Below are 12,671 nucleotides of genomic sequence, written 5' to 3'. Positions count from 1 at the left end.
CCTCCAAAATATCTCTATATTTTCTTTTCCTTAATCCTGTATAAATTCCTTTTGTAGAAATTTCAATTATTTCCTGTCATAAGTTATTTTCTGCCTTTGAGAATCAACATGTGGTATGATGATTAGGAGGTTATCCCAGCCCACGAGGAATAAAACCCCATATTTAGAAAACTGTACCTCTTGTTAAGGCGGAATATTGTTTCAACGGGAATTGACGTTCCCGTCGACAACGAGAGCCATGTGGTGACTTTTCGTCAACCTTGAAGCTCTGTGATTCTGATCTTCAGTAGGCGATGCATGAGTGTGTGCCTATGGTGGTGGTGTGTGTATATCAACATTGTATTCCGTGTTTCAAAAAAAATTTACTTCCCCTATTTTTAATGTTTTCCAAAAGTCACCTTACACCTCAGTATGATCGAACTCCTAACATAGTTAACTCCCTAAACATGACTTTCTAGGACAGTAGAGTACTACTCCCTTTGTAAAAAAATATAAAAGCATTTAGATCACTACTTTATAGTTATCTAAAAGCTCTTACAGAGAGAGTATTTTCTTGGTACTTAACCTGCTGACCTTGACCATCTTGCCGGCCGGCCGGCCGGCCACGACCGCGTGAACGTTCTACAGGACTTCGGAAATTAACAGGAAAAACGTTGTGTGCTCTATTGGAGGGATTCTCCGTTTTAAAAGCGCTGCGCCCTTTCACTTACAGTATAGGTGGTGGCTTCTGCCTTGGCTAGATAGATCAACTGGTGAGTTTTCCGAAACACCTCAATTCTGTCTAACAACTAGTACATCAAATCAACAAAGCAAGTAAACGTGTTTTTTTTCTTTCTGAAACCTGCTTTGTACTGTCTCATGAGGGGCATGAAAATAGATATCCCTTTCTTTTTGGGGATGGGGATTATACCATGGATCTAAAACATTACATGGTTGAACTGTCAGTGACCATATATAGGAGCAACTCAGTGCTCTGACGATGCTTAACCTCGACGAGGCAAAAAGCAACCCAACCGGACCCTCCAAACCCAGCCCATACCAAATCGACCTCCACCCTTGCGCCCGACCTGCCCTCTTCCTCTTTGCTCTATTTGCGGCACACATGCAAACATTTCATTGTTTTTTGGTCTGGGCATATGCCTGGGCTCACATTTCAAAGGCCCTGGTGCAAACTAGGTATAATAGGCATGAACGGGCATAATAGAGGGAAAACTACTTTCATGTGTATATACAATACATATCATGAAAGTCACTATAAAGACATAAACATCACATATAACTAGAGGATACCCCGCGCATTGTTGCAGGAATGAATTGCAATATATCTTGAATGATTTGATTATATGAAACATGATTAGTTGAATTAGTAATATATGAACCAAAACTAAAAATGCATATTGTATTTAATTATTGTGTAGTTGAAAATATTTAATGAACATAAATGGGTTATATAATGAAAACTTCTCCTCGCCCATCCTTTCTCTCAACTTTTAAATTGTCAAACGCACACTTCGCTCATGAAAGTAGTTTTCACTCTATTATGGCTGCTCTGCTGTCATCCGCGACGATGGCCTCGGCCGCTCTGCCCCCGATGTCAACCGGCTTCGCTCCCACCGTCGTCCCTGGGCCCACTCCCGAGCTCCTGCGTGTCGAGATGCTGCAGCCGGGGACACGCAGGGTGCCCCCACGGTTGGTGCCTGATGGTTTGAGTGACCTCAACTCCGGCGGGCTGCTGCTCTAGCGCGAGCCTAGCGCAACGAATCTGAGGCTTTTTGGCCCTCTCACCGGGCAACCTATTTTGTGGAGCTCCCTCGCTGCTGAAGATGAAACGAAGACGATGAAGAGCTAGTCCCGCAAACACCAACAACGGTTGCCAAATGCTCAGTTTCGCCCGCTCGGTCGTGCGTGGTGCATGAGGCAGAGGCTTGTGGGGGCTGGCGGAAGGTTTTGCCGCGGCGAGGCCCGCATCATTCAACGCCGCCGACTCCTGCAGTGGCTCCTCGTCTCCTTCCGGCTTGGCTTCGTGGTCAATGTTGTAGATGCCTTTTTCATGGGCATCATGCAGCGAATTGCAGAGACCCCTTTAGGTGCTCTCAGTGCCTTGAGAATGGCCACCGCACGCGCGGATGTCGCAACGGCTGGCGTCCGCTCAGCTTGCTCGCAAGTCTTGCCACATCGCCTTTGACCTGGCTCGTCGCCGAGCACCATGAAGCTCCAGCTCCTCGCCAAGCCCAGATAGAAGCCCCACTCCTTCCCAAGACGTTTGGTCGTGATTCTTGGGAATCCATTGTTTCTGCTCCTGTTGCCTCTGTGGCCATGGCAGATATGTCGCTGCGGTCCGCCATGGAGGCACAAGCGGAGTTGTTGCGCTCTGAGCTCCTCGACATGGCTTCCTTTCGACTTGAGGAAATGATACAACCTCTGCATGACGTCGTTGACTCCACGCAGGGTTGGATGCTTCAGATGGGGAACTTTCTACAGCGAGCTGAGTCTATTCTGAGCGGGCTCTCTCATGTGTCACCTGTGTTGCATACCGCTACTACGCCACGCCCCTGGTTGTGCCTGATGTCAACCTTGAGGACGAGAGTGGAGATGGGCTTCATGGACGTTTCTCTCCTCGTGCTGGGATCAAATCGTCATTATCTGCCTCTGAGGGTTCATGCATCGATGTGGTTGTGGCTCCGGTGCTACAGATTATGCACGAGCTTCTGGAGATGTGTGCGGAGTCGACTCCGCCTTTGTCCGTCGAGCAACTGAAGGTGGACCCCCTTGAGATCTCAGTTGTCGCATTACCGCCATTACCGCCCCTTGAGCCCATCCAGATTCTTGACTTCAAGGAGAAGGGAGATTCAGACGTTGCAATGTCTTGCTCGTCCGAGTCCATTGGGCACATGGTTCCTGCAGGTGATGTGGTTGTCGCACCCAGAGCGATGGCTCGTGTGCCTGGAGCTCTCATAGCGAAAGAGATTTGCGGTTTCCTCGCTACCTTGGACGCTGCTAACCCTGGATCCGGCAAGACGATTGGGTGTCTCCTCAAGGAGAAGGCCATCAGGGATAAGAAAAGTGATGGTGCTAGCTCTCGTCTTGTCGCCTTGAAGGAGAAATCAAACAAGTGTAGAAGTAAGACGAGTGGCACTATAGGAAAGGCGTCCACAATTGCTTGATGGATAGCTCTCAATGTTTGGACATGTCATCACGGGTGTGCTTAGGTCCGTGACCTTTGTCGATGTTGGTTCCTCTAGTTACCTTCGATATATGGGGGCTCACTTGTGAAGTTGAATTTCATGTCCAAGCGGATTGTAGGGGTGTCGTGATGCGGGAGTTGTTGTGTCTTTCTTTGTGGTCTTGTGGTCTTACGGTTTGGGAGTAGTCCGCTTGTATCATGGGGTTGTGGTTTGGTTGTTTTTTGGGGCCAAGCATGTAACAGTTTTCGTCCAGTTTTCCGTAAATTAACCAGGCAACTCTCTTCTTCTTAATTAATGAATGAGGCAAAGCTTTTGTCTTTGTTAAAAAAATACATATCATGAAAGTCTCTATAAAGACATAAACATCATATGTAACTAGAGGATACCCCATGCATTGCTGCAGGAATGAATTGCAACATATCTTGAATGATTTGATTGTATGAAACATGATTAGCTGAATAAGTAATATATGAACCAAAACTAAAAATGCATATTGTATTTAATTATCATGTAGTTGAAAATATTTAATGAATATAAATGGGTAATATAATGAAAACTTTTCCATGCATGTTGAGTGGACCTTTAATGAGGTGACATGTGTGATGAGATGGAATATGTACATGAGAACAACTAATAATGGGAAAAAACTCTCATGCATGTTGTGGTGGGCTTTTGATGAGATGGCATGTGTGCATGTTAAAATAATAGAGGTAGTGTGGATGAACTATATATAGGTAACTTGTTTGGGGCACCTAGGCCCATTATGGCAAGTGATTTTTGTTAGTGCATGGCATGCAATTCATGAAATAATAGCTTTCCATTTTTTATTTGCATGCACTACTATCCTTCATTGGTCAATGGCTGCTTTCCAAAGAAATAATTAGGTTGATTTCCTAGCAATAATTCATTTCCAAATATTATGTCTAATGAAAATATGAACATACGCAGGCTATTATACATATACACAGGCTATTATATCTAATGAAAATATCAACATATCATAAGTATTATACTTAATCAAAAAAAATCTACTCATGGTGTTATATGTACTAAGAATATACACATACCGGACGTATTATACCAAACAAAAATTATGGATATATGTCGGCTATCTCAAATACCTATTAACATGATGTAATAAATATACCTAGAAATATCATGAGTATGTAGATACCTCGACATATCATGAGAATGTACGTAGATCTGCTATGTATATACCTAAATAGTGTACGCACTCCAAATCATTAACACATGCCCGAGGTATCAAATATCTACTAATGAGACGCAATGTATATATCCAGAAATATTATGAGTATGCAGATACCTCAAAATAAATTTGACATGTATGTCGTAAAAATTTGTCCTGGGTATCATACTCGTAATTTATATACTCAAATTAAATATGATATTCCCCAACATGATAATAAATATGATGTACCAAAGAAATGATAATACCCGCAATATCATATTTGGAATATATATACTCCGAATTTGTCCTAGGAATCATTTTCGGAATTTATATACCCAAATTAAATATGATATACCCAAAATAAATATAATACACCCCGAATATGATATACCCCAAGTTGGTATACCCATGTAAATATAATATACCCAAAATAAAGATGATATACCCCCAAGATGATAATTAAAGTATGATATACACGGAATTTATATACCTAAAATAAATATACTCGATTGTGGCACATCCGGAATTTTGTGAGTATAGACCATCCTTCCAAAATTCTCAAGTACCCGCAAAAAAGTCACATACCCAAGAAATCAGTACATGCATACATATAGTATCCACAAAAAGAAGTACGGTTGTATGTATATACCTTCAAACTAGTTTCCATTCTTTGTACAAGGAAATAAATGAAGAGAATCAATTACATTTATCCCAGCGCGTGATATTAATATATCTAAATCATACATTTATTGGCACTTACCAATTACGTCCATAAGCATATATGGAAGGTGCCTAATGTCCATATCTGTTGGAATTTGCATTCATCAATCTAAGATCCAATGGTGAGGTAAGAAGCCTGGGCACCTAGGTGTCCCAAATGGTCCAACTCAGAGTATCAATCCTAACCATTAATCTCATAAATCTAACGGCTCAGAGCTGATGGATTCGCTTCAGTTGTCTCTATCATGTTCTGGAACCATCCAATCTTCGTTCCCCCAAAAAAGGCCCATGCATGTCTCATGGGCCTCATGGCTGCGTACCTGAGCTGCAGCAAGTCTGCAAGTCCCCTAAAGAAAAAAGCAAGTCTACAAGTGCAAAGGGGCTACATTTCTTCTGGCATGGAATAGCTTATCTTTGTTTATTTACAATAATTCAAATCTCTTTCACCAAAAACCAATAAATGGGGATTGCCCTTAAGTTCTTCCATCCACAATGTTCAATTACTTTGATCATTTGTCATGACACACTATGATGTTAAGATGTGCATTGCACGTGTATGTAAACTAGTAGAAAACAAATGATGAATATATGATATGTGTACTACAATGTAAAATGAGATATAATGTCATGTCGTGTCGTGAGGTGAGTAGGGGCACGGGAGGGGACTCATGCCCCCCCCCCTCTGCTGTCATTACTTAACTAGTCGTTCATGGTTAACGAAACCAAGTATCCATGAATGTTTCGGAGACAATGCAACATTGAATGTAGGGCCGAACAACCTCTATCTTGGTGTTAAGTCTACAAGTGATGGAAAAAACGACAAGCTCAGAGAGAAAATTTGATTTTTCCACCTACCAGATGCCGAAGGACGTCTGCTTCAACTAGAACAGCGGTGGCTTGGAATTGTTGCTGAGGGCGACCACAAGCACAACAAGGCATGCAACATTTCTTAGCATTTGCTTGTTGCATCTACCATCATCGAACGTCTCAAACAACAGTTTTTTGTGAACCTCTCAAACACAGATCCAAACCTTGTCAATCTCCAAGACCAAATAATCGGCGACTTGTGATCAGTTTTCAAAAAGATGAGATGGAGGAGTGGTGGCCATGGCATACGCGACAACACGCCTAGTTTATCTCTATGTTTGTTGCATTTGTATGATAAACTTTGTTGTATCGTGTGCTAAATTTTGTTGTTAAGATCGATGAATATTTTATGTTGTGAATTTGATGAACTATGTAATAACTTGATGAACTATGCAACCGTTTGTATTTTGTTTTGAATTCATTTGAGATGTACTTTCTTTGTAAAGAAATATAAGATAGTTTAGATTATTACTTTTTTGAACATTTTTAGATTATTACTTTAGTAGTTGTTATTTCCAGACACACAAGGGCCTGAGGCAAGGACATCCAATGTCTCCTATTCTGTTCAACATTGTGGTTGACATGTTGGCAATTCTGATAGGTAGGGCAAAGGAGGCTGGTCAGGTGGGTGGCTTGGTGCCTCATCTAGTTGATGGTGGTGTGTCCATCCTGCAGTACGCTTATGATACAATCATATTTATGGAGCATGACTTGACAAAAACGAGAAATATGAAGCTGGTGTTATGCTTATTTGAACAATTGACCGGATTGAAGATTAACTTTCATAAAAGCGAGTTGTTCTGTTTTGGTAGAGCCAATGAGGAACAAGAGGCTTATAGACAATTGTTTGGATGCGAGTTGGGGGCATTACCTTTCATGTACTTAGGTATACCCATTCACTATCGTAAGCTGACAAACAGAGAATGGAAGTGCATCGATGATCGGTTTGAGAAGAAACTGAGTTGCTGGAAGGGCAAACTCATATCATATGGAGGCCGATTGATTCTTATTAATTCGGTGCTCATGAGTATGCCTATGTTTATCTTATCTTTCTTCGAAGTCCCGGTTGGTGTTAGGAAAAGGCTGGACTTCTATCGATCTTGATTCTTCTGGCAGAGTGATGAACTAAAGAGAAAACACCGACTCGCCAAATGGGATATCATCTGTCGACCAAAGGACCAGGGGGCCTTGGTATTGACAATTTTGAAGTCAAGAACAGATGTCTTCTCAGTAAGTGGTTGTATAAGTTATCAGTTGAGACTGAGGCCACGTGGGCGCAGATTCTCTGTAGTAAGTATCTGCAGTCCAAGACGTTGTCCCAGGCGACAGTGAGACCGACTGACCCGCTGTTTTGGAAGGGGCTTATGAGAGTCAAAGCTGCCTTCTTTAATAGAACAAAGTTTATAGTCGGTAATGGCAACACCACTCGCTTCTGGGAGGATACTTGGCTTGGTGAAACGCCGTTGGCGCTTCAGTATCCGTCCCTATATCGTATTGTTCAACGATTATGCAGTCCATTCCCCTTAATATTCAGTTTAGGAGGGCGCTTGTTGGCGACCGGTGGGAAGCATGGCTTCATTTAGTGAGTAGACTGATGGAGGTTCAGTTATCTCATCAGCCCGATCAGTTGTGTTGGAAGCTTACTAGGTCTGGAGAGTTCACAGTTAAGTCGATGTATATCGATGTCATCAACTCTAGTGCTATTCCTAGTTCCAAAGATGTTTGGAAAGTCAAAGTTCCTTTGAAAATGAAAGTGTTTATGTGGTTTGTACATAAACAAGTCATTTTAACAAAGGATAATTTGGTTAAGCGCAACTGGACATGATCTACTAGGTATAGTTTTTGTGATTGGCACGAAACTATCAAGCACCTCTTCTTTGACTGCCCGTTGACGAGAGTTTTGTGGCACACGATGCATATTGCCTTTAACATTACTCCTCTGAATTCAGTCAATATGTTATTTGGAATGTGACTTGTTGGGATAGAGTCTGAAATAGCTAGACACATTCGCGTAGGAGTATGTGCTTTCTTGTGGGCAATTTGGAACTGCAGAAATGATTTGGCTTTTAACAGAACAACAAATATTCATTTTTTGCAGGTTTTATTCCGAGCTACTGCGCTGATCCGTATGTGGTCGTTACACACTCCGACGGAGGCCAGGGAGCGTTTGGTTACTGGATCTGTCCAGTGGGAGATGGTAGTGCGGGATATCTTCAACTGGTTTGGATGATGATCATGTAATAGGATAGACGATTGGTTTACCTATCTTTGTTATGCCAGCCGGTTGTGGCTTTTGGGCCTTTTGTTTTTGGCGTTGTGGCTCTTTAGGAGCTTGCCGTTATTTTTGTTTTCAGACTTTAAGACATTGTTGAACCTCTTTATTTTTTTATAAATGTGGCTGTATGCATCGTTCTGATGCAGAGGCCAGGGAGTCTCCCCTTTTCGAAAAAAAGTTGTATTTCCTTACAAAGAGGGTATTTAGTATTTTATACTCCCTCCGTTCCAAAATAGATAACTCAACTTTATATTGGAACGGAGGGAGTATATGTGAAATATGTATGAATATAGATGAAAAATATATCTGCTATGCGTCTGTCCTATTATGGAGCAACTGTTGAACACGATGTTTGTAATCATGTAAAACATGTGTTTTCATATTTATTTATTTTGAGTTTTGTTAAAACACATTTAGATGTGTCATAAGTATTGCATCATATGTTATTGATTTTACACGGACATTTGTGTGGATATTTTTTTACCATTTCATTTTTCATTTTATAATTGATTAATTTACTTAGATCTATACCTACTAGCGAAGCAAGATGTGTTTTGTCAATTTCTTTTATTAGTTCACCGCCGATTTTTTTTCCTATCAGAGGTGGTACTAAATTCTTATGCGTTCGTCTGCTAGAAAAAGAATTTTCGTACGTGAGCTGCATAATGTGGCCCAGTCAAACTAGCACACTTAAAATACCTACGATTGAAAGGAAGAGTAGATTGAATAACTTACTCGGCCTTCTCTGACGTACGATGACGTAACAAAACTTTTAAATCTCCTCAATCAATGAATAGAAAAATAGCAAATTGAATCCTTCACACGCGGCGAAATCTAGAGGCTAAATGTTCCTTTTTCGTGTGCATACAGGATTTTGCTTGTACATATAATTCTCTCTGACTTTAAATATATACGTACTATTTTATCTCCAATGCACGACCATATGTGCTAGTGTGCAATAATCAGAGGAAGACAATTTTTTTTAAGAATATCCTGATTTTCGTGTCAAAAATAGGGCTGAAACCCCGCCGGTGGAGACCGCGAGGAACAGGAGAGGAAGGTGGTGTTGCGGGAATACATCACCCGCGCGCCGAGTGAGGACGACATGGCGCTCGTCGACGGCGGCGCCGTGCCGCTGCGCGTCCCCGAGGGAGCCGCTGGCCCGGCCGTGCTGGCGAAGAATCTCTTCCTCTCCTGCGACCCCTACATGCGCGGCCGGATGCCTGGATCTGTCAGTCTTTCCCCCCCTCCCTTTGCAGTTCTTCTTCCCTTCTGACTGCTCTCTCTTGTTGCCGGTTACTTGCTGTTTACTGACCAGGCAAATTTTAATCTGTCAAGGTTATAGAAGGGTCGGGCGTGGATTCCATTCATCCGGGGTTCGTTGACGGTGACATTATTTCAGGAATGACGAGGAATACAACTTGATTGACAAGCCTGAACAGCTGAATTAGATTCAGCAAAGCGACATACCACTCTCCTACCATTTGGGGCTTCTTGGTCAGTTTGTTGTCCATGCTTTGCCCAGTATTAAGTGATTCTTAATATATAATTAACAAGCCATGGCCCTTTTGCGTCGTGTTTGAGCGAGCCTGCGTGCTCTATGCTCTACCTTCGTGCCATGTTCTCGCATCACTCTTCTCTGGCCAGGTCTTTCGGGTGTAAACTTTAAGTTACTGCTGGCCGGGAGCCTCCGTGCTCGTGTCGTTTACTTTCGGAACTTGGTCTGTTACGCTGCCTGCTGTGGGCTTTATTAATTTAAAGCCAGACGCGTCTAAGCGTCTTCGTTCTAAAAAAATAATTAACAAGCCATGGTTTGATCCTCAATCCAAGTGCCTACTAGGACCATGAGAAGCATTGTCTTTACCTTTGACAAAGTAGCTGTCTGTCTCATATGTCTTAGTTTTTCTGTGCTCATAAATTGATGATGTGATACATCAATGCAGAAAGTTCTACCCCTATTTTAAGTGGGAAAATTGCCTTACATCATGTGGTTGAACTCCTAACATAGTTAACTCTCTAAACGAGGACTTTCTAATACAATACTACTTTTCTAGGTGTGTAACCTGATGACTTTGACCTTCTTGCGGGCCGGCCAGCCGCGACCGCATTTCCGTTTGCAAGACTTGGAAGTTAACAGAACAAAAAACATGTAATATTGTGCAGAGATTCGCCGTTTTAAAATGGTTGTGACTGTTCAATTGCTGCAGGTGGTGCCCTCTGCTTTGGCTGCATTAACTGGTGAGTTTTCAGAAACACCTTACCTTATCTAAGAACTACTCCCTCCGTTTCAAATTACTCGTCACGACGAGTAATTTGGAATGGAGGGAGTAGTGCAGAGTACATGAAATCAACAAAGCAAGTAAACATGGCTTATTATTTGTCTCCATGTTTTCATCTCTTGTTCTTATTTGAAGAAGAGTTTTCAGTGTTCTTACACATGTTCTGATCATGTATTCATTCGCGTATGTTTCTCTTTAGGTAAGGGGATGACATAAACGTTTCGTTCATGTATTTCTAGTAGCGCCGGCTCTGCTTTCTGCTGCATAATTGGTGAGCAGCTGTGAGGTACGGATCAGGCGAGTTCAAAACAGCCGGATTTTTTCTTTCTATTTTTTGCCACTGCGTTTTTGTGAAGGGACGTCTTTTATAAAGGTCTCTGCTAGACAGTTGTACTATATCTCAGTGATATTCCTTGATCGTGCATATTTTGATGGCGCAGTGACACCGGGAGACAGCTGCCAGGCTTTACGATGCATGGTTACACGAAGCTGGTCGTCTGGCTACTGCTCCTGAGCATCTTGTCATCCTACTTTGCTCATGGAATCAGTGATTCTATGTCTAACATTCAATGCTTGAAGGATCTCAAACAATCGTTGATTGATCCTAATGGTAGACTCAAACCCTCATGGAATTTTACCGTCGTCGACCGCGCTGATGTTTACAGTGACGCCATATGCTCGTTCACCTGCGTGGTATGCTGGAGCTCTGGTGATAGCAGGGTTCTCAGTTTGAGTCTTGGGAAACTAGGACTTGAATGTCCATTCCCTCGAGGCCTCGAGCTTTGCACCTCCATGACCACTCTGGACCTGTCAAACAACAACTTTTCAGGGCCTCTCCTGGAACACATCTCGCAGCAGATGACGTACATAACCTACCTGGACCTCTCGAACAACAGTTTCTCAGGCGTGATCCCTGCGAGCATCGCGAACATGACGTACCTGAGCACCCTCGCCCTTCATCACAACCAGTTCGACAGCGAAATTCCGGTGCAGCTGGGCAACACTTCGCGGCTCATTTCGTTCAATGTCGCCGACAACTCACTATCAAGTCCTGTCCCAGACTCTGCAGCGCTTCCCGCCAGCCAACTTCACGGGCAATCCAGGGCTCTGCGGGGTGCCGCTGGACAAGAAGTGCAAGAAGAGGTTTAGGGTGAGGATACATGTTCGGCTTGTCCGTGTCCGGGAGATGTTTCTCCGGATTCGGAAGCTGCTGCACACAATCAATGACGCCTCCATCATCGGAGCGGCAGCTGGGTTCATCTTTGGGTTTGTGGTGGCCTTCTACTTTCCGCACAGGTTCTTGTTCTGTGGAAGGCTCCAGCCCTACACCTTTCGTGTTTGTGGGTGACGGCGTGTACATGAGCATTGGGCTAGAGAATGCGCCAGCTGCCTTTGTTGGTCTATTCAGTGGTAAATATGTGGGCAAACAAGTCGTGTGCGTGGTCACAAGAATGAAGTACGTCTACATTCTGAATATTACGAATATGTCATGATTCAAATAAATAATAAAAATTGTGAAACTTCTCATATTGATGTGCATTTATCTGATCTTGTACAATGGGCTTACATGGATATGAATTTTACTGTACATTAGCCGCGGGTCCGACAGGAAAAGCATTTGGTACACAGAAAATTTTCGGTTTCTGGTAGTGTGTGTTAACGAGGTTCACCGATATGGCTACATCCTCGGGGCCTGACTACGGGCGCTCCTCCCCGTGACACCGTCACAATACCGCACCCCGGCCGCCCGGGCGCCGGCACGCGCCGCCGGCTTCCCCGTGTGCCCGTGCTATTATATTGGCATAGGTTACATCGTGTGTCTACCCCTACTATATATGAGAGGCTTAGGATACAAGTGTCCTATTAGGACACAACTCCTACCCTGTCTACATACAGTACGACTCCAAGTCCAACTGTAACCTAACTTGTACAATAATATTCGACACAACTCTAACAAACTCCACCTTGGCGAATATTCTCCACCACCTTGAATTCGTCCGTGCGTCGAACCTTCAATGTACATTGGACTTGAGATACGCCATGAGCACCGCTGCTACTTCCAGACTCCATGTGACTTCACCTGCAACTGTAGTCCCTTCTTGTCTTCTTCACAATCAACACTCGAGCAAAATTAAGTTCCTCACTACTCTACCTTG

At 43.1% G+C, this 12,671-nt stretch overlaps 1 pseudogene; it reads left to right on the top strand.

Annotated features, from left to right (window-relative positions):
- The first annotated feature begins 9,284 nt into the window (after positions 1-9,284).
- On the top strand, positions 9,285-11,863 carry LOC123067700 (probably inactive leucine-rich repeat receptor-like protein kinase At5g48380; annotated as a pseudogene).
- The last annotated feature ends 808 nt before the right edge of the window (positions 11,864-12,671 follow it).

Source organism: Triticum aestivum, chromosome 3B (assembly GCF_018294505.1).
Source record: "Triticum aestivum cultivar Chinese Spring chromosome 3B, IWGSC CS RefSeq v2.1, whole genome shotgun sequence".
NCBI classification, from domain to species: Eukaryota; Viridiplantae; Streptophyta; class Magnoliopsida; order Poales; family Poaceae; genus Triticum; species Triticum aestivum.
This window is presented reverse-complemented; position numbering and strand designations above follow the sequence as displayed.